At 45.2% G+C, this 19,725-nt stretch overlaps 2 long non-coding RNA genes across 2 annotated transcripts; both read right to left on the reverse strand.

Moving 5' to 3' along the window:
- Positions 1–5: 5 nt before the first annotated feature.
- LOC115533202 (uncharacterized) lies at positions 6–7,151 on the reverse strand. The gene is made up of 3 exons (XR_003974157.1): positions 998–7,151; positions 825–876; positions 6–344 (listed from the first exon to the last, which is right to left on the reverse strand). It is a non-coding gene; the product is annotated as an uncharacterized LOC115533202 (long non-coding RNA).
- A 3,019-nt stretch (positions 7,152–10,170) lies between these two features.
- On the reverse strand, positions 10,171–11,678 carry LOC115533200 (uncharacterized). Its single transcript, XR_003974155.1, has 3 exons — positions 11,567–11,678; positions 11,284–11,321; positions 10,171–10,817 (listed from the first exon to the last, which is right to left on the reverse strand). It is a non-coding gene; the product is annotated as an uncharacterized LOC115533200 (long non-coding RNA).
- Positions 11,679–19,725: the final 8,047 nt, after the last annotated feature.

Raw genomic sequence — 19,725 nt, forward strand, 5'->3', positions numbered from 1 at the left:
TTGGTTCGGCAACAAACAGCTCTCAATGTAGTGCTGCAACGATTGGAGAGATTTGGTTGCTGTTTTCAGTTCTGGTTTTATCGCTGATTTAGGCGCCAATCCAGAAATTCCAACCAAGTGTAACCCATATGGAATATAGAGCTACTAAACCCTTTATTATTTAAAGAGAGGACGGCCATATTGCGCCTTCCTGCAGTAATGAGCCAAACCCTGAACAAGTTCACATGAAAAGAAAAGAGTTCAAACGAAAACAACAAGCCTGGGAGGAACAAAACAGACATAATTTAAACTAACCTCAGTTCCTGTCAAGGGACTGCCAGGAACTGAACTCAAGCATCAATGTCCTAAAACCAAATCGAAAACCCAATCATCCATTCGCACCCACAAGATAGAAAATCAAATTAAGTTACCAAAAGGGCTTGTAGGAGAGAAATGTACGGCTAATGTCACAGTGTCAGGAGTTAACTGTAATGTCTCCTCGACACTGGGTGACCACTGTTTCTGCTTCTTTCTACAACAGCCATCTTTCAGAGAATCCCATTCAACCAATCAATGGCCTGGATGTTGAGGGCGCTAGTGGTGAAAACGTTCCTTATTTGGGTTATGTGCCACTCATTCTTAAGTTTGCCCAAAACTTTGTTGAAACAGAGCCTGAGGTCTCTAGCTTGGCGTTGGTTGTTCCTGACATACGCTCCAACTGTGACCTACCTGTACTGATCGGAACCAACACACTTGATGTCTTGTATGATGAACACTGTCATGGAAAAAACTCTCATGACTTGTCCCCTGTCTATGGCTATAGCCTATAGGCAGATCCTTCGCACCTTAAAGCTCCGGAAGGAAGTGAACTCCACAGGAAGAATTGGCTTGATAACTCTGAAAAACGAAGAGCAGAGAGTTATACCTGCACAAGGGAAAGTGCTTCTTGAAGTCTACGTCAAGGCCAACACAACCAACGAATGTGCTATTGTCGAACAGCCAAGCACATCCACCTTACCTGGTGGGATCTTTGTAGAGTGTTGTCTTGTCACTTTGCCCAAGAAGAGTCTTCACAAGCTACCTGTGTGGGTAAAAAATGAAAATGAGCATGATGTAACACTCCCATCCAGTTGTGTCATTGCCGAGCTCCATGCTCCTGAACAAATCTATGACAATTTACCTAATTCTGACAAGAAAACTGACGCTGTGAAATGTTGTGCAGTCGCTTCTCAGACAACAGTTGATCCAACCAAGTCAGGTCTCCAATTTGACTTCGGTGATTCCCCTCTCCCACGAGAGTGGAATGAAAAGATAACACAGTCTAGAGTCTAAAAGCTTATGGTGATGTTTTTGCCCAAAATGATTTTGATTTCAGGCAAGCATCAAAAGTTAAACATCACATAAACTTGAAAGACGAAACACCTTTCAAGCAAAAGTCCCGACCGATCCATCCCAAAGACTATGAAGCTGTAAGGAAACATCTGCAAACACTCCTTGATGCAGGAGTGATTCGTGAATCTGAGTCACCTTACTCTTCGCCAATCGTTTTAGTACGGAAGAAGAGTGGAGAGGTACGTCTTTGCATCGACTATCGGAAGCTTAACACTCTGACAATACGAGATGCCTACGCACTTCCCAATCTTGAAGAAGCTTTCTCTGCTCTTGCCGGCTCCAAATGGTTCTCAGTAATGGATTTGAAATCTGGTTATTACCCGATAGAGATGGAAGAACGTGCAAAGCTAAGACCGCCTTTGTGTGTCCTCTGGGGTTGTACGAGTTTAACCGCATGCCCCAGGGCATTACCAACACCCCCAGTACTTTCCAACGATTAATGGAGCGGTGCATGGGCAGTCTCAATCTGAAGGAAGTGCTGGTGTTTTTAGACGACATCATTGTGTTCTCAAGCACATTGGAGGAGCATGAAGCCCGGCTTTTGCATGTCCTCCAGCAGCTTAGAGAAAATGGCTTGAAACTCTCACCAAATATGTGTCGCTTCTTTCAGAACTCTGTGCGCTATTTAGGGCACATTGTTTCAAACAATGGAGTTGAAACTGATCCTGAGAAGGTCAGTGCCCTCCACACCTGGCCAAGACCCCAAAATCTCAGTGAACTCAAATCGTTTCTTGGCTTCGCAGGATACTATCGTCGGTTCGTAAAGGACTATTCCAAGATAGTCAAACCTCTAAACGATCTTACAGGAGGCTATCCACCATACAGAAAGCGCAGAAAACTTACATCTTGCTCTGGGGGTACAAAGAACCCTTCGCCGACCGGTGGACACCTGCTTGCAAAGCAGCATTTGAGGCGATTGTAACCAAACTCACTTCCTCTCCCATACTTGGCTTCGCCAATCCAAAAATCGCTTACATCCTCCATACAGACGCAAGCACTTCTGGTTTAGGTGCCGCCCTTTACCAAGTACAAAAAGGCAAAATGCGTGTTATTGCTTATGCAAGCAGAGGGCTTTCGCCCAGTGAAAAGGAAGTGAAAATTCTGGAATTTTGAAGTGGTCGGTTGTGGAGAAATTTTATGACTATCTTTACAGAAACACGTTCACGGTTGTAACAGACAACAACCCATTGACGTATATTCTGAAATCTGCAAAACTTGACGCAACCAGTTACCGCTGGCTTGCTGCTCTTTCAACCTTTAACTTTAACATAAAGTATCGTGCTGGAAAGAGCAACCAAGACGCAGACGGTCTTTCCAGGCGGCCTCATGACACTCTGCCTGAAGACCATGCTTCTCTTGAGGAGAGAGAGAGAATCCAACAGTTTGCTTCTCATCATCTATCTTCCTTTCCAAACCAAAAGGACACACCAGCTGATACAGTCACTGTCTTGTGCAACCGCCATCTGTTGAGTCAGGCTGACGACGACCTACCATCTATCACCTTGGTAGAGTCCCTTGCACTTACTGCGGATGCAGTGCCAGACGTCTACGGAGAAGCGGAAATGCTAGGTTGTTCCACCATACCTACTTACAGTGAAGAAGAACTCCAACAACATCAGAGGTCTGATCCAGTCATTGAGCAAGTTGTCAACATGTTGGAATCTGGAAATAAAGCGAGTCCAAACCTCATTCCTGACTCACTCGAGCTCAAGCTGATGCTCAAAGAATGGAAGCGGTTGGAGTTGAAAAATGGTCTCCTCTACAGAACTCGTCTATCAGAAGGGGACACCACTCACCAATTTGTGCTTCCCAAGTTTCTGAAGTCTACCATTCTCACGTGCCTCCACGATGATATGGGCCACATGGGTTTGGACAGAACCATCGACTTAGTCCGTTCAAGGTTCTATTGGCCGAAGATGGCTATGGATGTAGAGAACAAGATCAAATCATGTGGACGTTGTGTTAGGAGGAAAACGCCGCCTGGAAAGTCAGCACCTCTTGTGAATATCCAAACATCTCGTCCCATGGAACTTGTATGCATGGATTATCTGTCCTTGGAGCCCGACAGTAGCAACACCAAAGACATCTTGGTCATAACTGATCATTATACCAAGTATGCTGTAGCCATTCCAACAAAAGATCAGAAGGCTACAACAGTGGCCAAGAGTCTTTGGGAACAGTTTTTGGTGCACTATGGGTTTCCAGAGCGACTACTAAGTGATCAGGGAAGGGGCTTCTAGTCTCAACTCATCCGAGAGCTCTGCACCCTTGCTGGAATCACTAAAGTACGCACAAGTCCTTACCACCCAAGAGGAAACCCAACATGCCTCCTGGGCATGTTGGGAACCTTAAAAGAAAAGGAGAAAAACCACTGGCGTGACCATGTAAAGCCACTAACTCATGCCTATAACTGCACCAAGAACGATGTCACCGGGTTCACCCCATATGAGTTGATGTTTGGGCGCCAGCCTAGGCTGCCATTGGACATTGCATTCTGTTCGCCAGTAAAAGACGGTGCTCCAAAATCTCACTCTCAGTATGTTAGAAAGCTGAGAGCCCGTCTTCAAGAGAGCTATCAGATAGCAACCAAAAACTCCCAAAAGGTTGCTGAACGGAACAAACGACGATTCGACAGAGCAGTAAGAGAATCAACACTAGAAGAAGGTGACCAAGTGTTAGTAAGGAACCTGCGCTTGAGGAAAAAACAAAAACTTGCGGATAAGTGGGAGTCCACTGTGTACAAAGTTCTTAAAAGGATGGGAGATCTACCTGTTTACACAGTACAGCCAATAAATGGAGACGGCCCCGTCCGAACCCTACATAGGGATCACCTACTCGCTTGTGGGAACCTGACTGAAGAGGAAATTGAGCCGGCCAAACCAAAGGTCCACCGGCCAATAACTAGGCGCAGCCAACCTCTGCTCCCTGTGGAGAACTCAGACTCTGAGGACGACTCTTACTTCTGTCCTACCCAGTTGCCTGTCATCCCTGCAGAAACAGTAGTTGAGGTCTATGAAATCCCAAGGAGACCGCAACCAATTGTAACCCCAACAGAAGAGGCTAACTGCTCACCAGTGCCCAATACCTCCTTGACCCCCCAGCCCCAGGGTGAACCCTGTGCAGGCAGTTCCCCAGTATTGCCGGCAGAAGCTGTTGCAACAGTCCCTGAGTTGGTTCCAGGGGGTGAACCAGATATCATGGATGAGCAACTCTCTGCTGAAGAGAATGTAACTTTACCGGATATGACAAATGGAAATCCAGCCATGGCTGAGGATGATGGAAATGGAGAAACTGCTGAAGAAACCCAGCAGCTGAACAACAAACCAACCGGGGATACCGATGACAAAAACAAACAAAGTGGAACTATCACAGATGGAGAGACAAATGATCAAAACATCACAACACGAACATCTGGAAGGTCGCGCCAACCACCTGAGCGCTTCCTATATATCCAGATGGGGAAACCCTTAATCTCCTTTGCACAGAGTCTCTTAGAGAGCTTTAATAAAGTCATTGATGCCATTGGTGACTACGACGTCTCCCCTGTAGTCTACCGATTAGAGCATGAAGGGACTCATGCAGAGTCAAGGGAGGAGGGTGTAACCCATATGGAATATAGGGCCTCTAAACCCTTTATTATTTAAAGATGCAATTACATGAGTTCTCCAGTAGGGCGCGCTCAACATAATTCCAGTAACAGGAAATTACACACACCCCGTTTCCAGGGGGTCACCTTGAAGCGGACAGACGGCAGGACCTGAACATTGAAATTACAAGAAAACTACCGTGAATTATATTGTTCACTTGAATCTCCGGTCGTTTTTTTTTGTTTGATCGAAGGAAGATTGCATCTACGATGGCGAGCTTAGCCCAATAGAACTGTGGATGGATTGGATACGGCGTTGCCAGCCGTGAACACCGCCATAGACGATTGTGAAGATCCATTCATAACAGATAAGACAACAAATAGATACACACTAACCTATCCGGGTAGTAGTAAGAGAAAGACACATATCTGGATATTCCCCCCTGAACTAGACATTCCTCGACCAAACAACTCCTTTTCCAAGGAGTACTGTAGCTGTGGAATCCAGCTACAAAGGACTTATTATTTTGATTTTGTTTGTTTGTTTGTTATTTTCAAAAGCTTTATTTTGTACCAAATGTCAATGTTTTATGATGAAAGGCATTAAAATAGCTCATCTATTCAACCAACACCAACTCCCTTCGTGAGTCATTAGTGTTTAACTTCTTTAGGACCTGGAGTGATGCTAGCATCCTATCTGCCCCTTCCGGCTAAGACCACGGGTGCTACACAAGTCTCTCAAACGGCCAATCAACATGTTGTGATCGACTGTGTTGAAAGGCTATAGCATAATTAAAAGTGAGCAGCTTCCACCCTCTGCAGCCTGGAGAAGATAATTGGTTAACCCTGGTTATTTGGTACCATGGTGGTAACGGAAACCAAATTACAATGTATCCAGGGTGTTACTTGATTTAAAAAAAAAACAAGAACAATCGAGACCTATGATGAACTATAATCCAGACCTCCTTTATAAGCGGCTGAACTATAGTGGTCTGGAAGCAGGATTGGACTGTTCCAGTGGTAAAGGAACACTACTTTAAAAGTCTGGTTGTTCTGAGGCATCAATCCATATTTGAGATGTTGGATCTAACATCCATTACTTAGCTTGTAAAACTTTGTTTAACTACTTGCATGAAATTAGTGGATGATTTAAAGAAGAGACATTTGGGGTTTATACCTGTGTTCGTAGTATTCAACGGGAATCGGGGGTTGTGGCTATGTTTGGAAAAGATACCTGGAGGATATTTTGCTCTTTCCTCTTTGACTCATGTCTCATGTCTGACTAAAAGATCCTCAGCCAGTTGGAGAGACATCCCCGTGTTACCGAACGGCAGTACATACTCCCTAAAGAGCGATATTCCTTTAGATTACCTCTTTCCCCCCCTCAGCAAGATGGCTGTAAGGTGGCGGCCAGACGGCGTGTTTACATAACCTGTGGTTCACCTGCTTCTAGGAAGCGGCTTCCCTTTGAGCTTCGTGGGCAGACTGGAGACTCATTACACGAGCCCGTGGATACGGACGCTTGTACTAGTTTCCTAGTTTCCCACATTATCCCCTCTACCTCCCATCTACAGTCTGTGGAAGGTCAGAAGACGGGTCTGCGCGCTGTGGTTACAGCCAGTGGACAACGCGCGGTCATGAGTGCTACGGCCAGACGGCTCGTTGCCTGTTCGGCGGACACGAGCGAGGCATCTATACAGCTCGCTGTTTGTACAGCGACTAGCCTCTGTAACGTCTACCACGCTCGCTGAGCCTCCTACCTTTCATGGGATGCCCCCCTTGGTCCACAGACTGTGTGAAGGCGGTAGGGGCCGTGGAATACGGGTTATTCCTGGACAGCATTCCTCAGCTGTCAGTTCGCCCTCTCTCCGACCGCTATGTGTGTTGGCTTGAGCGGTGCGTTCTACCATCGTGGTTGGACAACACGTTGAGATGGGGTCATCCCATACAGTTCAAGCGCCGTCCCCCACCCTTTATGGGGTTGGTGGAGACCAGGCTACGGGATCCAGCGGCAAGCACGGCTCTGGCAGTAGAGGTGGCCCATCTCTTGGAGAAGGGGGCCGTCACTGTCGTTCCCCCCAACGAGTCACACCTAGGGTTTTACTCCCGCTACTTCCTGGTTTCCAAGAAGTCAGGGGAGAAGAGACCTATTCTGGATCTTCGCGTGTTCAACAGATTCGTTGCCGCGAGGAAATTCAGAATGCTCACTATCAGAGCGCTGCTCCGATGTGTGAGAGAGGGCAACTGGTTCAAATCCCTGGATCTCAAGGATGCTTACTTCCTCGTCCCTGTTCGGCAGGCGCACAGGAAGTTTCTCAGTTTTGCCTTTATGGGGGTGGCGTACGAGTACCAGTGCCTGCCATTTGGCTACTCCCTGGCCCCGCGCACCTTCTCGAAGTGTGTGGAGACGGCGTTGGGACCGCTCAGGCGTCAGGGAAAGAGGGTTCTCTGCTACCTCGACGACCTACTTCATCCGAGCAACTAGGAGGAAGCTGCGAGACGGGACACCATGACGGTGATAAACCATCTCTCTTTCCTGGGTTTTGCCATCAACTGAGAGAAGAGCTTCCCGCTCCCCGGCAGGCAGATGATCTACTTGGGGCTTGGCCTAGTCTCAGCCGCCATGACAGCGATGCTCTCGCCTCCTCGGCGAGACGCCATCCTGTTGGCACTCTCCCGCTTTCGCGTTCTCAGAAACGTGACCGCGCTGTCCACCATGCGCCTATTAGGGCTGATGGCAGCCGCCCATCCTGTGGTTCCCCTGGGTCTGCTCATTATGCGCAGACTCCAGCGGTGGTTTGCTCGCCAACGGTTGGACCCCGTGAGAGACAAGCTCAGGGTGCTCCTCCTACCCCGTTCTGTGTCACCAGACCTGGAATATTGGGGAAACCCCCCCACCCTTCTCAGGGGTGTTCCCCTGGGCAGAGTGACGTCCTACGTAGTGGTCTTCAGGGACGCCTCGTTGACGGGTTGGGGAGGAACGTGCCTCTCTCACTCGGTGGGAGGCGAGTGGCGCACGCCCCTTACAGTCCACATAAAGGAGGAAAGTGCTGTTGCATTTCTTTCACCTGGCACGTTGCCGCCACGTTCTGATCAGGACAGACAGCTTGTCGGTGGCGGCGTACATAAACAAACAGGGGGGAGTGCGCTCCTCGGCTCTCCACCAGAAGGCGGTCGAGCTCTGGCTTTGGGCTCATCAGCATCTCCTCAGTCTGAGAGCCCTGCATATCGCGGGCGCCCAGAACTATCCAGCTGATCCTTCCTCTTCTGGAACGGGTCAGACAGGAGAGATTGTCCCTGATTATAGTGGCTCCGGAGAACCGCTCTGCCGATTGACGAGTTGGTTTTGTCTGCCAGAATGGCACTCCGTTTTTTAAATAAGAAACGGACGAGAGAAGCTCCTTATTGGAGAGTCGAACTCCGTGGCTCCACCCCCGTTGGTAGCGGAACTAATGGAAACCGTATTACTCTGGTTTTTCCCTTCACTTTTCATGGATTCCATGAAGGACGAATTGGGGCCGGAGTCTTTGCAGACTCACTTTTTTCACTTGATCATCGCCTTGCTTGATCTAGGAGGAATTCGTATTTTATTAAGCTGTTGTGTTTTGCACATCCTCGCCTTTTTTGAGTCTTACGTGCCCTGGGGACTTTTTTTTTTTTTACTGGGGTCCAGCAGGAGTACATTGATTGGGCTCCGCTCGCAGCTTCACCCATAAGGCGAAGCCTAGACGGCGTAGCCTACATGTAATAGAACTAGTTATAATATCATAACTATCGTTTTCAGTGTTCTAGACATATTATCTGTCATTGTCCAATCAGAATCGTCAGATTCAAGTCGCGTTTCAAATGGTCCCGCCTCTCTGGGAGAATTCGTTGACATGGAAAATCGCCCAAAGATTCTCCCATTGACTGTCATGTTAAAACTTTTTTTTTCGGAAAATGAGCCTTCAATGCATTTTCAATGGGGATTTGGGACTCGCCCTAACGTGCTTGCGTTATACGTAACTAGGCAAAGAGCGCGAAGGGATATCTTCGATCAAGTCACTTGCTAATTTTAACATGGCTGCTGATGTGTGCAATTCCGTTGCGTATCTGAAAGAAGTTCCTTTTAGTCGCCGATCCAATTCAGATAAATTGGCATTAAAACAATCAGGACCTCCAAGAACATAGTTAATAAAAAAGCGGTCACCCAACGACATTCTGTACCAGAAGCTCCAGAAGAAGGACATTGATGCAGTCTTCATCACAAGGGCCCTCGAGAGCTTCACAAGCAGTGTGCAGGCCATAAGGTAAGATAATGTAGTGGTATGAGGCAACACGGCTGCTTAGATACAGGCTTCTGTTTCACCACACCCTCTCCGGCCCGTTCGCCAATCATTGCTTGTCGAGGGGATAAAAGTAGGCCGTGCCCTTCCTCCTGAACTCTCGCTTCCTGCCTCTTCGGCCCGTCCACTTCCGGGTCGTTGCCCTCGCCGCTCACCTCAGAGCACAGGTAGGCTCACCTCCGCATGCTGTTGCGTACATTCGTCAGCGTTTTACTAAAACTTAAACCATTACTATAATAGATCTGCCGAGATCCTCATCGCAATCGAGTGAGCCGAACCAACTTCAGCGAACCTACTTAAAGGGGTAGTTCGGAATTTTGGACATGGGGCCTGATTCTGAAGTGAGCATTGGTATTCTATGTCACTGGAGACAGTTTAACACATTTCATTCAGTCCTTCTAGTTGCAGAGTTCGCTCGTGCTAGGCTAGCGCACGTCAACGGGAAATGCTAGCCTGCTATTAAAAACAGTCTTACCCACTCCACAGTAGCCTACAAACCTATGGTGGCATCATGCATTCAGTGTGCATATTATATATAGTTCTCTGCAAACCTATGGTGGCATCATGCCTTCAGTGTGTCTTGAACAACCACACATAAAAGGTTGCACATATTATATTGATATTTTATCGTATTTGTCTAAATGCATACTTGACTGTAGATAGATTTATGAGTGAAGTTACCAACACAATAGATTGGCCGTAACCCACTCACCCCTTTTAGACTCACTCACTCACTCTCCCACAAACACACATAGAGACAGAGAATGTTAACTTGTGTACAATTCCCAATTATTATTGATGTATTTGCACTTTTAATCTTGCTGAATTCTACAAGGCAAATAAATTAAGTTTAAACTTAGTTCCCCGGCTCCATTTGTCTTTGTAAGGAAATGTTATATTTTGTCTTTATTATTTTGTCAGAATGCACCAGAATGCTTCATTTGTATGGGAAAATCGTAAAAAAATCTACGGGGGGAGGATGCCCCCAGACCCCCCTACAGGGGTTTGGTTTACAAACTTTCAGCCCCCCCTATAATAAAATTCACCAGCCGCCACTGCGCTCAGGAGCATACTTCTTCAAAGCCCTCTTGCAGGAACAACTTACAAAGGTTTCATGAGATATCGGGTTTCTAAGCGAGACCTCAAATTATATTTATACAGGAAGATTACGAAGAATGAACATATTCCGGGAATATACACAACCAGATACAATTGCAATTAGGCTTCACCTTACATATTATGGCCAAACTCTTTTTTTTAACTGGTAATTCTTATTTTATTGTTAAACAGTATCTTTAAACAACAACGACATTTTTATTAATTCCCGCACTGTCCATGCCCACCATGTCCATGGCCTCCATGTTGCCCGCCCTGCTGGTAGCAGGGTTGAGGAGGGCATGGTTGAGGAGGGCATGGTTGAGGAGGGCATGGTTGAGGAGGGCATATTTGAGGAGGGTCTATTTGAGGAGGGTATATTTGAGTACAGAATGGTTGAGGAGGGCAGGCTGGTTGTGGCTCGCAGACGGAGGGTTTTCCTGATCACATACAGGAGAGATGTTAATACTCTATTCATTTGGTGCAATATGCAAGAATCTTTCAGTCTAAATGAGTTTCCAATAACAAAACACTGCTCGTCCCCCTTGCCTTTCCGTACTCTGTCCAAACCCCACCCATCCGTAAGACGTGAGGCCTGCTTGAGATTTAAATGACTCTGCTGCAGAGTTTAACCAATTAACCTTATCCCAATGTTGACAATGTTTTTTAGAGGATATTTCAAAGAAAGATTATTGCATATTTTACTTTTAAGCAGGTTGGTCTCTGTCTAACACATATTTTAAAAGGGAGACCAGACCAAGAAAGCAGCAATAGCATACAATACATTCAACAAAAAAGTATTTGTAAAGTAAAGTACCTGGACAGTTAAGAACAGAACACCACAGAAGATAACATGCTTTCATCATCATATTAACATTCTTCATGGTATACGTTTTAGGTTATTACCTTGATTTTGAGCCATTTCAATATGCGTAGTTCAAATCCTGAAATTTAAAAATGCAATAAACAGTTGAATACGTTTATAGAAGCCCTAAACAGTATACGTGGTATACAGAAGTTCCAAGTTAAACACTGTCAAAGACCGATAGATAAACATAAAATACTTTCATAAATGCATCACATACATTCACAAAATTCATAAAAGATATACTGCCTTTCCTTTATGAACCACATCTTAATCAAACAAATACAACATTTCAGTAAAACCTCATTTCAGAGATGAACTTACTGTGAGTCGGAGTGTAGATCTTAGGAAACACTATCAAATGCTCCCCTTTTATAGTAGCCTCCTTGGCCCCTCCTCCCTCACAAGCACCCTTGCCTTGATTTACGAGAAGGGTCCATCTGCAGGCTTGGGCGTTTCCGTCCTGACACAAGAACGCCCTTTAGGCGTTCCTGGTAGCATTTCATTGACCTGACAAGGTGAATTGGTGACAAGGTGTTTCGAAAGGCATACAGGGTTTTGCAAGGCACACTGGGTTTCACAAGGCATACTGCGAAGCACAGTCGCAAGGTATGCTATGCTTTTGTAGCGTGGCACAGACTGCAAACCCAAAGGCTCAGTCTGGTGCTACACATTTATTATTTGGGTTCCTGCAAAATGCAAGAAAATTAACTTATTAGTGACAATGACTTCACAGTATTCTTAAGTTGTACTCATATGCAGGGAATCTCATTGTCTGACGTCAAAATAATAACAAATAACATGAGGCATAAAAATAAAGTATGACACAATTTCTGACAATATATTGTGTAACAAGTTTACCAGTTACATCACAAGTCTCTGACATCATACACAATAATAATACAGGATACACTGCATAATTATCCCATACAAACAAATGTCATAAAATAGCCAAATCGTAAATAAAATGTTTCTGTTCATTTAAATGTAACATAAGGGGCCCTATTTTAACGGTCCGAAACGCAAGTGGGAAGCGCAAGTAGCTTTGTGGGCGGTTCTACGGCACTATCGCTATTTTACAGGCGGATAAATGACACTTGCGCCGCGGCCTAAGTGTCAAAAGGGTTGGTCTGAAGCAGCCTAATTACCCGTAGGTGTGGTTTGGGCGTAACGTGCAATGAACCAATCAGAGCGTTTTCTCGCATCCCCTTTAAGAGCGATCGGCGCTTGTTCCATGGCGGATTGCTATTATGATGGCGGATTTGCCAGGCGCACGCCAAGAAAGGTTCAGAGGAGTGAGGAAATAATTTATTTTTCGGCTAAATCTCCTTCAAATCTTTGCAACTTTTCATTTTTCGTTTTGTATTTTTTTTTTTCATTTACGCCTACGAACATTTGGACAAGTCGAATAAAAAATGTCTCAAGGACATTTCGATGTTTTGGGCTCACTTTCTCTGAATCACAAGGTTATGAATGCATGGTAATAATTGTACAATGCAGCTAAACAATAGAGCGGAGATGTCATTAGTTTGCGTACCTCACTATATACGATGCAGCTCCTCTGACAGATGAGCTCTCCTCTCCCGTGCTGCTGCTGGGGCATTTGGACGTAATGGCATCGGCACATGCAGTTCAGCATCACGTCTCCTTAGGTCCTCTAATCTATCCTCATTAATGTCATGGACACATCCATGATTCATGGCAATGTTGTGTAAAACACAACATGCCACAAAGAATGCTGCGACTTTTTGAGGACCATACTGTAAAGTACCACCTGACCTATCCAAACACCTGAAGCGCATTTTCAGTATTCCGAATGTACGTTCAATTACACTGCGTCTTTGTGTGTGTTTCCTGTTGAATACAATTTCGCGCACTGTTGCTGGCATAAGAAATCGGGTCATGAGCCATGTCTTCAACGGTTAGCCGTTGTCCCCTAACAGCCACCCATCCAAGGGAGGATTCCCCTCGAATATGGCAGGAAAGGTCGAGTTTGCCAATATGAAAGAGTCATGGCTTGAGCCAGGGTAATTAGCAAAGATGATTTCCCTACCAGATTATGTATATGAGTGCGTTTACGGATGGGGCACGTAGCTGCACATGGGTGCAGTCTATAGCACCAAGGACGTCAGGGAACCCATACTTGGTCCAAAACTCCTGCTTTGTTCTTTCCTGGCTGTCAGGTGTAACGGGGAATTTGATGTATTCCCCAGCATGTCGGACTAGACCTGACGTAACTGCATGTATAGCCGAACTTATTGCCGATTGTGAAATGCGTCCAATAGAAGGGGATGCTGGAACGACCCGGATGCATAGAAATGCAGTATCGCTGTAACTTTCACTGCAACGGGGAGGGCATAGGGACAGCGTGCATCAGTCCCCAGCTCATCTGATGGGAGATGGCAGATATCTGTGACAGCCTGACGGGTCAGGCGTAGCTTACGCCTGCATTCCTCCTCACTCAGGGAGAGATAGGTGTGTCTGGGCCGGTAAACCCTCTCCCCCCGGCGTCTGATCCTCGGTCCCAAGACGTATTCCATTCCACTGTGCAATAGAAAAATTATGAGCAACCTCAACTTAACTGGTAAGTTGCAGAGTAAGGTTTTAAATGGACTTACAGAAGGTGATTTCGCAGTCTTCAGAATTTATTTCGCAGTCTTCAGAATTGTGGTTCCTGATTCTTGACGGACAACCCACTTTGACAGGTGTCCTTATATAGCCTACATATGTCTCTTGCCACTATTGGTCAACCAGGTTAATTTGATCCGTCATTACGCCTGCTACAATTCGTGTGAATAATTTGGGTAAATGTGTACGCTAGATTTATGCCTATTTATTTTATCTTTATGGACACCACAATGATTTTCCTTGTGTGGTAATATTTTATTTTCCTTGTAATTATGTATGGCTTGCAAAAATGGGAACTGCTGTCCGTGTAGATGAGAGAAGCAAAGTGTATGCGCGAGGTGCACAAGCAATCCAAATACATCGCATGCGCATGTATGCATGCGCCCTTAAAATAGCATCTGAACGACACGCCACTGACTTTAAACCAGGTATTTGCTGGTCTCTGGCGCAGTTGTATTCAGAAACGGCAAAATATCGTTTGTGCCAGTACACGCCTCCTCCTTTCGCCGAACCGCCCCTTGGGGCGCAAGATCATTCCCTAATCTACCGGCGAGTGGCGGTGGTGGGAAAAGAACGCTCTGCGCCAGTTGTAAACTAGCAACGACACATGCGTCAGTGACTAAAGGCCGATTTATGCTCAGTTACGTAAGCGTAAGCGCAAGCGCAAGAGGCCCTTGCGCGCCCTTGCGCACCCCTTGCGCGACTTCTCACGTCCTGCGTGCGTCGGGCGATTTTTCTAGACTTGCGTCATTTTTTACGTAAGCTTTTACGCGAGCCGCGCAGCCTGCAAGGCTGTGATTGGTCTGCTGGTCTGGTTACTACTTCCTGTCTGGAGTATCACATTTCCTGTTTTCATACCGCCATTTTTAAAAGCCAGAAGGCAAGGACGACCCGGCAGGCTCATATACAAAAGCATTAACGTGAAGTGAAGTTAACTTTGCTGCCAACACATTATGTCGTTTTAAAATGTAGAGAGATATGCACATTTATACAACCCCAATGATCAACAACTTCATCACCCCTGTTCCTCTGTCAGTTGCCATCATTCACTGTGTATGGGGAGAACACGATCTGGCACATAAACAAACCAACGACTCCCACAGACAAAGACGTCATTCTCGAGGTCGTCTTCAACGAAAAACTTTACTCCACATATTACTCCACCTACTGTTCTGGCGGTAAATTGCTTGGCAACACGCGCAACACGCGCAACCTAAAAGGGAGCATGAATTGCTTTGAGTAAATTTTGCGCAACAACGTAACACCAACGCTGAAGCATGCAGCCGCCTTAAGTCACTTGCGCCGGACGCAAGATAGGGCCTAAGGTGTTAAATGGGCTATTTATGTTATCAGTCCTGAATTAAAGCTAAATTGTATTACAGTGGACCTTCTAATATCAATAACATGATACTATTGCCCACAAAATCAATACAATAGGACACAATGGTGAAATGCAGTTTAGACCCCTTCGTATTTACAGACAGATAATATAACAGTAAAACACAAGTTTCTTAATGAACCTTCATAAACGGCCATAACAGTTCCCAGAATCATAACATGAGCAGCGGGTTCCCTCGTAAGGGCTCATTGTCAAGGCATCCGCCACGCCCCCGTACCACTATCCTAACATGGCGGCCGCAACACTATATTAGCTGCTAACTGGCTAATCAAGACGGTGATGCGGTGAGCCGCTCATAAACACCTTATAACACAACACAGTGTTATCATCATACAGTGCAACCATTCTCTCCACTCCCCGTTTTAATCTAATATCACCAGCTTACCTTCAAAATGCAAGAAAATGAACTTATAAGCAGTGTTGCCACAGTTACCTTGAAAAAGTAATCTGATTACTGATTACTAGTTACTCCTTAAAATAGTAACTTAGTTACTTTACTGATTACTTGATTTTAAAAGTAACTAAGTTAGATTACAAGATACATTATTAGTTACATTTAGCTGCGAAAACACCCCCTGCCGCCTCAAAATAAAAAATTACAACCGTTTTTTTAATTAAAGAAACACTCGTTTAATGAGCGTCAACAGACTTATTGCGCCACACTTTCCTTCCTTAATGGCAATTTTACCTCTCACATTAGATTCAGCAATCATGGAGCCCCCACTTGGCTAACGTTAGTTCTATGCTACCCATACTTACTACTATCTTATTTTGAAACTTCTGTTTGAGAAAATCTAACTAGCAAATGTTCCGGATGTTGACAGCCGTGCGAAGAAGAAGGGGTTCGGTGTTGACGGTGAAAGTTAGGCCGGTTTATAGCAGAGTTTCCGTTGTCCGGTTATTACCGGTCATTGACCGGAAAAAAATGAGGAGAACCGAAAATTCTAAATGTCCCCGGTCAGAATGAACAATGGAAATAATTCTCTGCACAATTTGAATTGTGTTTAAATATGCTACAGTGGTCATTTGTTTAGCCAATTCATGTTAAACAATGAGGGTTTTGACTGATCCGACCCGGCCCGCCGATATTTCCCACCACTATCCTTGAGCCGGGTCGGGCTGGGCCTTTGATCGAGTGTTTGTTTTTTTTGCATTGCTTTATTGGCCTAATCTGAGGAGAAATCTATGCCGTAAACAGAAATATTATAGGCCTTTATTACACGGGTCTTCACAATGCCGTGGAACGCTCCGTTCACAAGGCATGGGTAGTAGTCCGGTAACTTGTCAACCCCAGCGTCTTCGGTTGCTAAGCGACGTCAACGTCTTTGGAGGACCACTTCACTGCTGATCAACACTACGAATGCTGGTAACGAATAAATTGTAAAAAGACACACCATGTGAAGTTATTTTGCAAATAAGATTTGAAAAGCTTTGGAAGTTTATTTACAACACTATTTACATTGTTTCGGAGTAGTACACTTTGACATTTGAATACAGTTCAGCGAGAAAGGCGAGGAAGACTAAGAAGGGAGCGTTCCAGTCTGCGTAAACGGGAACCCCATTTGTGTCTGCAGTGGGATGATATTGTGATTTACAGGCTCCCTTTTGCTCCATCACCCCGGAAGAATTTGATTTTGAACGCCCATTTGTGTCTGCAGTGGGATGATATTGTGATTTACAGGCTTCCTTTTGTTCCATCACCGCCGCAAGTATTTGATTTTGAATCTGCACACACTTCATGCATCATCTTCGACACAGGAACATAGACAAAAGTTATACAATAACAATAAAAACATTTCTCTTGGAAAATGTGCTGTTTTACCATAGAAATGTATAAAGCAACCATAAAGTAAATGCATGAAAATATAAGGGTAATTTATATTTTATAGAGGCCTACAAAACTGTGAACACCCGCTATTAAAGTAATAGATTTTCTGTTCCTTCAACATTAAAGAAATAATAAAGCAGTTGAGAGATAAGCATTGCGAGATAATCACATGAGAATCCTATTGCTAGGCAACTTGATTAAGGAGTGAAAATAGTTAAGAGACAGCGAAGAATGAATAGATGCAGAGATCTGGGGAGGAGAAAGCCAGAAGGGAATGTGCCGCTCCTGTGTAGACATCGGTTGTTTGAGCCACATGCAAAAAAACACGTGGCAATTTGGTAAAGCGATAATTCATTTCAGCAAACAACGAGAATGGAAGAGAAATCAACTGAGAAACAGGCAATTAATTTCACCCACCACCCTTCTCATACAAAAGATGAATCACACAAGGAGTTGAAACACACTTTAGAGTTTCTGATCCGAGAGAACGAACTGAAGTGAACCTGAGGCAGGGAGGTGAACACAAGCGCTCTTATCTTGACACAAGCTCAAAGCCTAAAACAAACACATGTGTCACCTCTGCGGGCCATAAGCTATTTATCATTTTGTAGCAGGTCAGAGAGCGCGCGGAGACCACAGTTCGTCTTCCCTCACTGGGAGCTTCTTTATTTCAAATGGTAGCAAGCAAAACAGAGACTTGAAACTATAAATTAACGTCCGGGAGAGTCCTCGCGTTCAGCGCTCCGCGACCTGGGATCTCTGGTGGGGATTGCGTTGGAACTCACTCTCTGCTCCCCGGGGCCTGTACTACGAAGCTCGATTAGAGGGTTAGCGAGGTATGTTGAGCTGAAATCCTGGGTTAGCTGTACCACGAAAGTCGATCTCTTTAAGCGTCGCTGTATCACCATGGTGACTTATAATCGCAACCAAACCTGGTCGGGAGCAGCTTTTCGGCTTAGTCTAGCCGGAGAACGGCTACTTAAATCGGCGTGCGCAGCTTCCTAGCCCCTCCTCTGACAATGGCGTCACCATTTGTGGGTGTTCCCGTGGACCTCGGCGCACTTATCGTACAGATGTCTCTCCGGAGACAGAGGGTTTTTCGGGACAGAACCGATCCCTTGGCATTGTCTGACGATATTCTTTATGAGAGATAGGCTACAGATTCTCATCAGAGGGTATTCGTTTTTTGATCTTCCTTGTTGGACCGTATGTAGTCAATGCTAGACAAAGAAGCCGTGCACTTACTAGCCGCGTTTACATGGACACATCTGATCCGCATAGATTTCTATGCGGAATAGAAAATGATCATATATACGCCTCATTCGGAATACAATTATCTGTTCGGCATATAATTCTATGCAGAATAGAAGAGGTGGTGTAGTTCGTTTTAATCGACATGCATACACTTATTCCGAACAGATTGGGGTTTAATTTAGAGCAGCTGCAGTAGTTCGCAATTGGTTCACTGAGCTCCGTTGGTACTTTAATGCACACCGAACTTGACCGCTGTCAAGGAAAGTGGATTTATTGCCTGATTCATGTCTTTGTTTCTAAGTAGTCCGGTAAGCGTGTCCGGTTGCTAAGCGACGGGACATGGGTGTTTATTAATGACGTGTTCGCGTATCACTGTAAATGAGTAGGCTACTACTATTAATTTTGCAGGTTGAACGTTAAAATACTTCTTAACTTAGAGAGACCACTCTCTCCCACCAGTCTTGGCTGCTGACTCGCATTCAAATTCCTCTTATTTGCAGCCGAGGTGGGGGTCAATATAAAGATCGGACGTAGCTGTGCTGTCCTCCTTCTTAATTTAAGGAGCAGGCAGAGAAAAGCTCTCTCCTGCTGTGCTTTCATTAAAATCTAATTCACAATGCCAAATAGTGATAAGACGTCCATTATGTCGCCGCCGGTCCAGAGATGTGTCAGGTGTGCGCGAGAGACGTAACGGACACTTTTGTTACTGCCATGTATACATTAGGCCAGGGGATCACATTTTAGGAACAGATCTATTCCGCATAGAAATCTATGCGGATCAGATGTAAACGCGGCTAGTGTTGCGCAGTGTGTCTGTGTTTCAAGTTCGTAGGAAAAATCACCTCAATAGTCGGAAAACCAAATCATAGGCTAGATTCACCTGAAATTATTAAAATGGATGCTTACAACTTACCACATTGAATAATATTTTTATATTTATTTTTGACTTAGCCCCAGTTTCGTAGGAGCAAACATGGGGCCCCACATATATGGGGGTAAAAGGGATGATGATGCATAATATTTTTTAGACAATATGCAGAATCTTTTCACTTACGAATTAACACGGTCGGCTATTTTTTGCCAGCACGTCACCCTAGCTATATTATCGGCAACCGTGTTCCCCTTGGCTGTGATTTGAACTTTGAATTCCTCGTAGGAGTTCATAATAATACACTGCTCGCCTTGGATGAAATACACCGCTCTCGCACGATTTACTTTGCATAAGGGTGAGTCAAATGACGCGAGAAACGCCCCTTTTATGTGAACGCGCATTGAACCTTAAAGCTATACTGTACGATGTGAGAGAGCTAGCATGATTTGAAATTAGCTTCTCTTCGGAGTTCCGTTTAACTCCTCCCCCACCCTTCAGGACTC

This window comes from Gadus morhua, chromosome 20 (assembly GCF_902167405.1).
Source record: "Gadus morhua chromosome 20, gadMor3.0, whole genome shotgun sequence".
Classification (NCBI taxonomy): Eukaryota; Metazoa; Chordata; class Actinopteri; order Gadiformes; family Gadidae; genus Gadus; species Gadus morhua.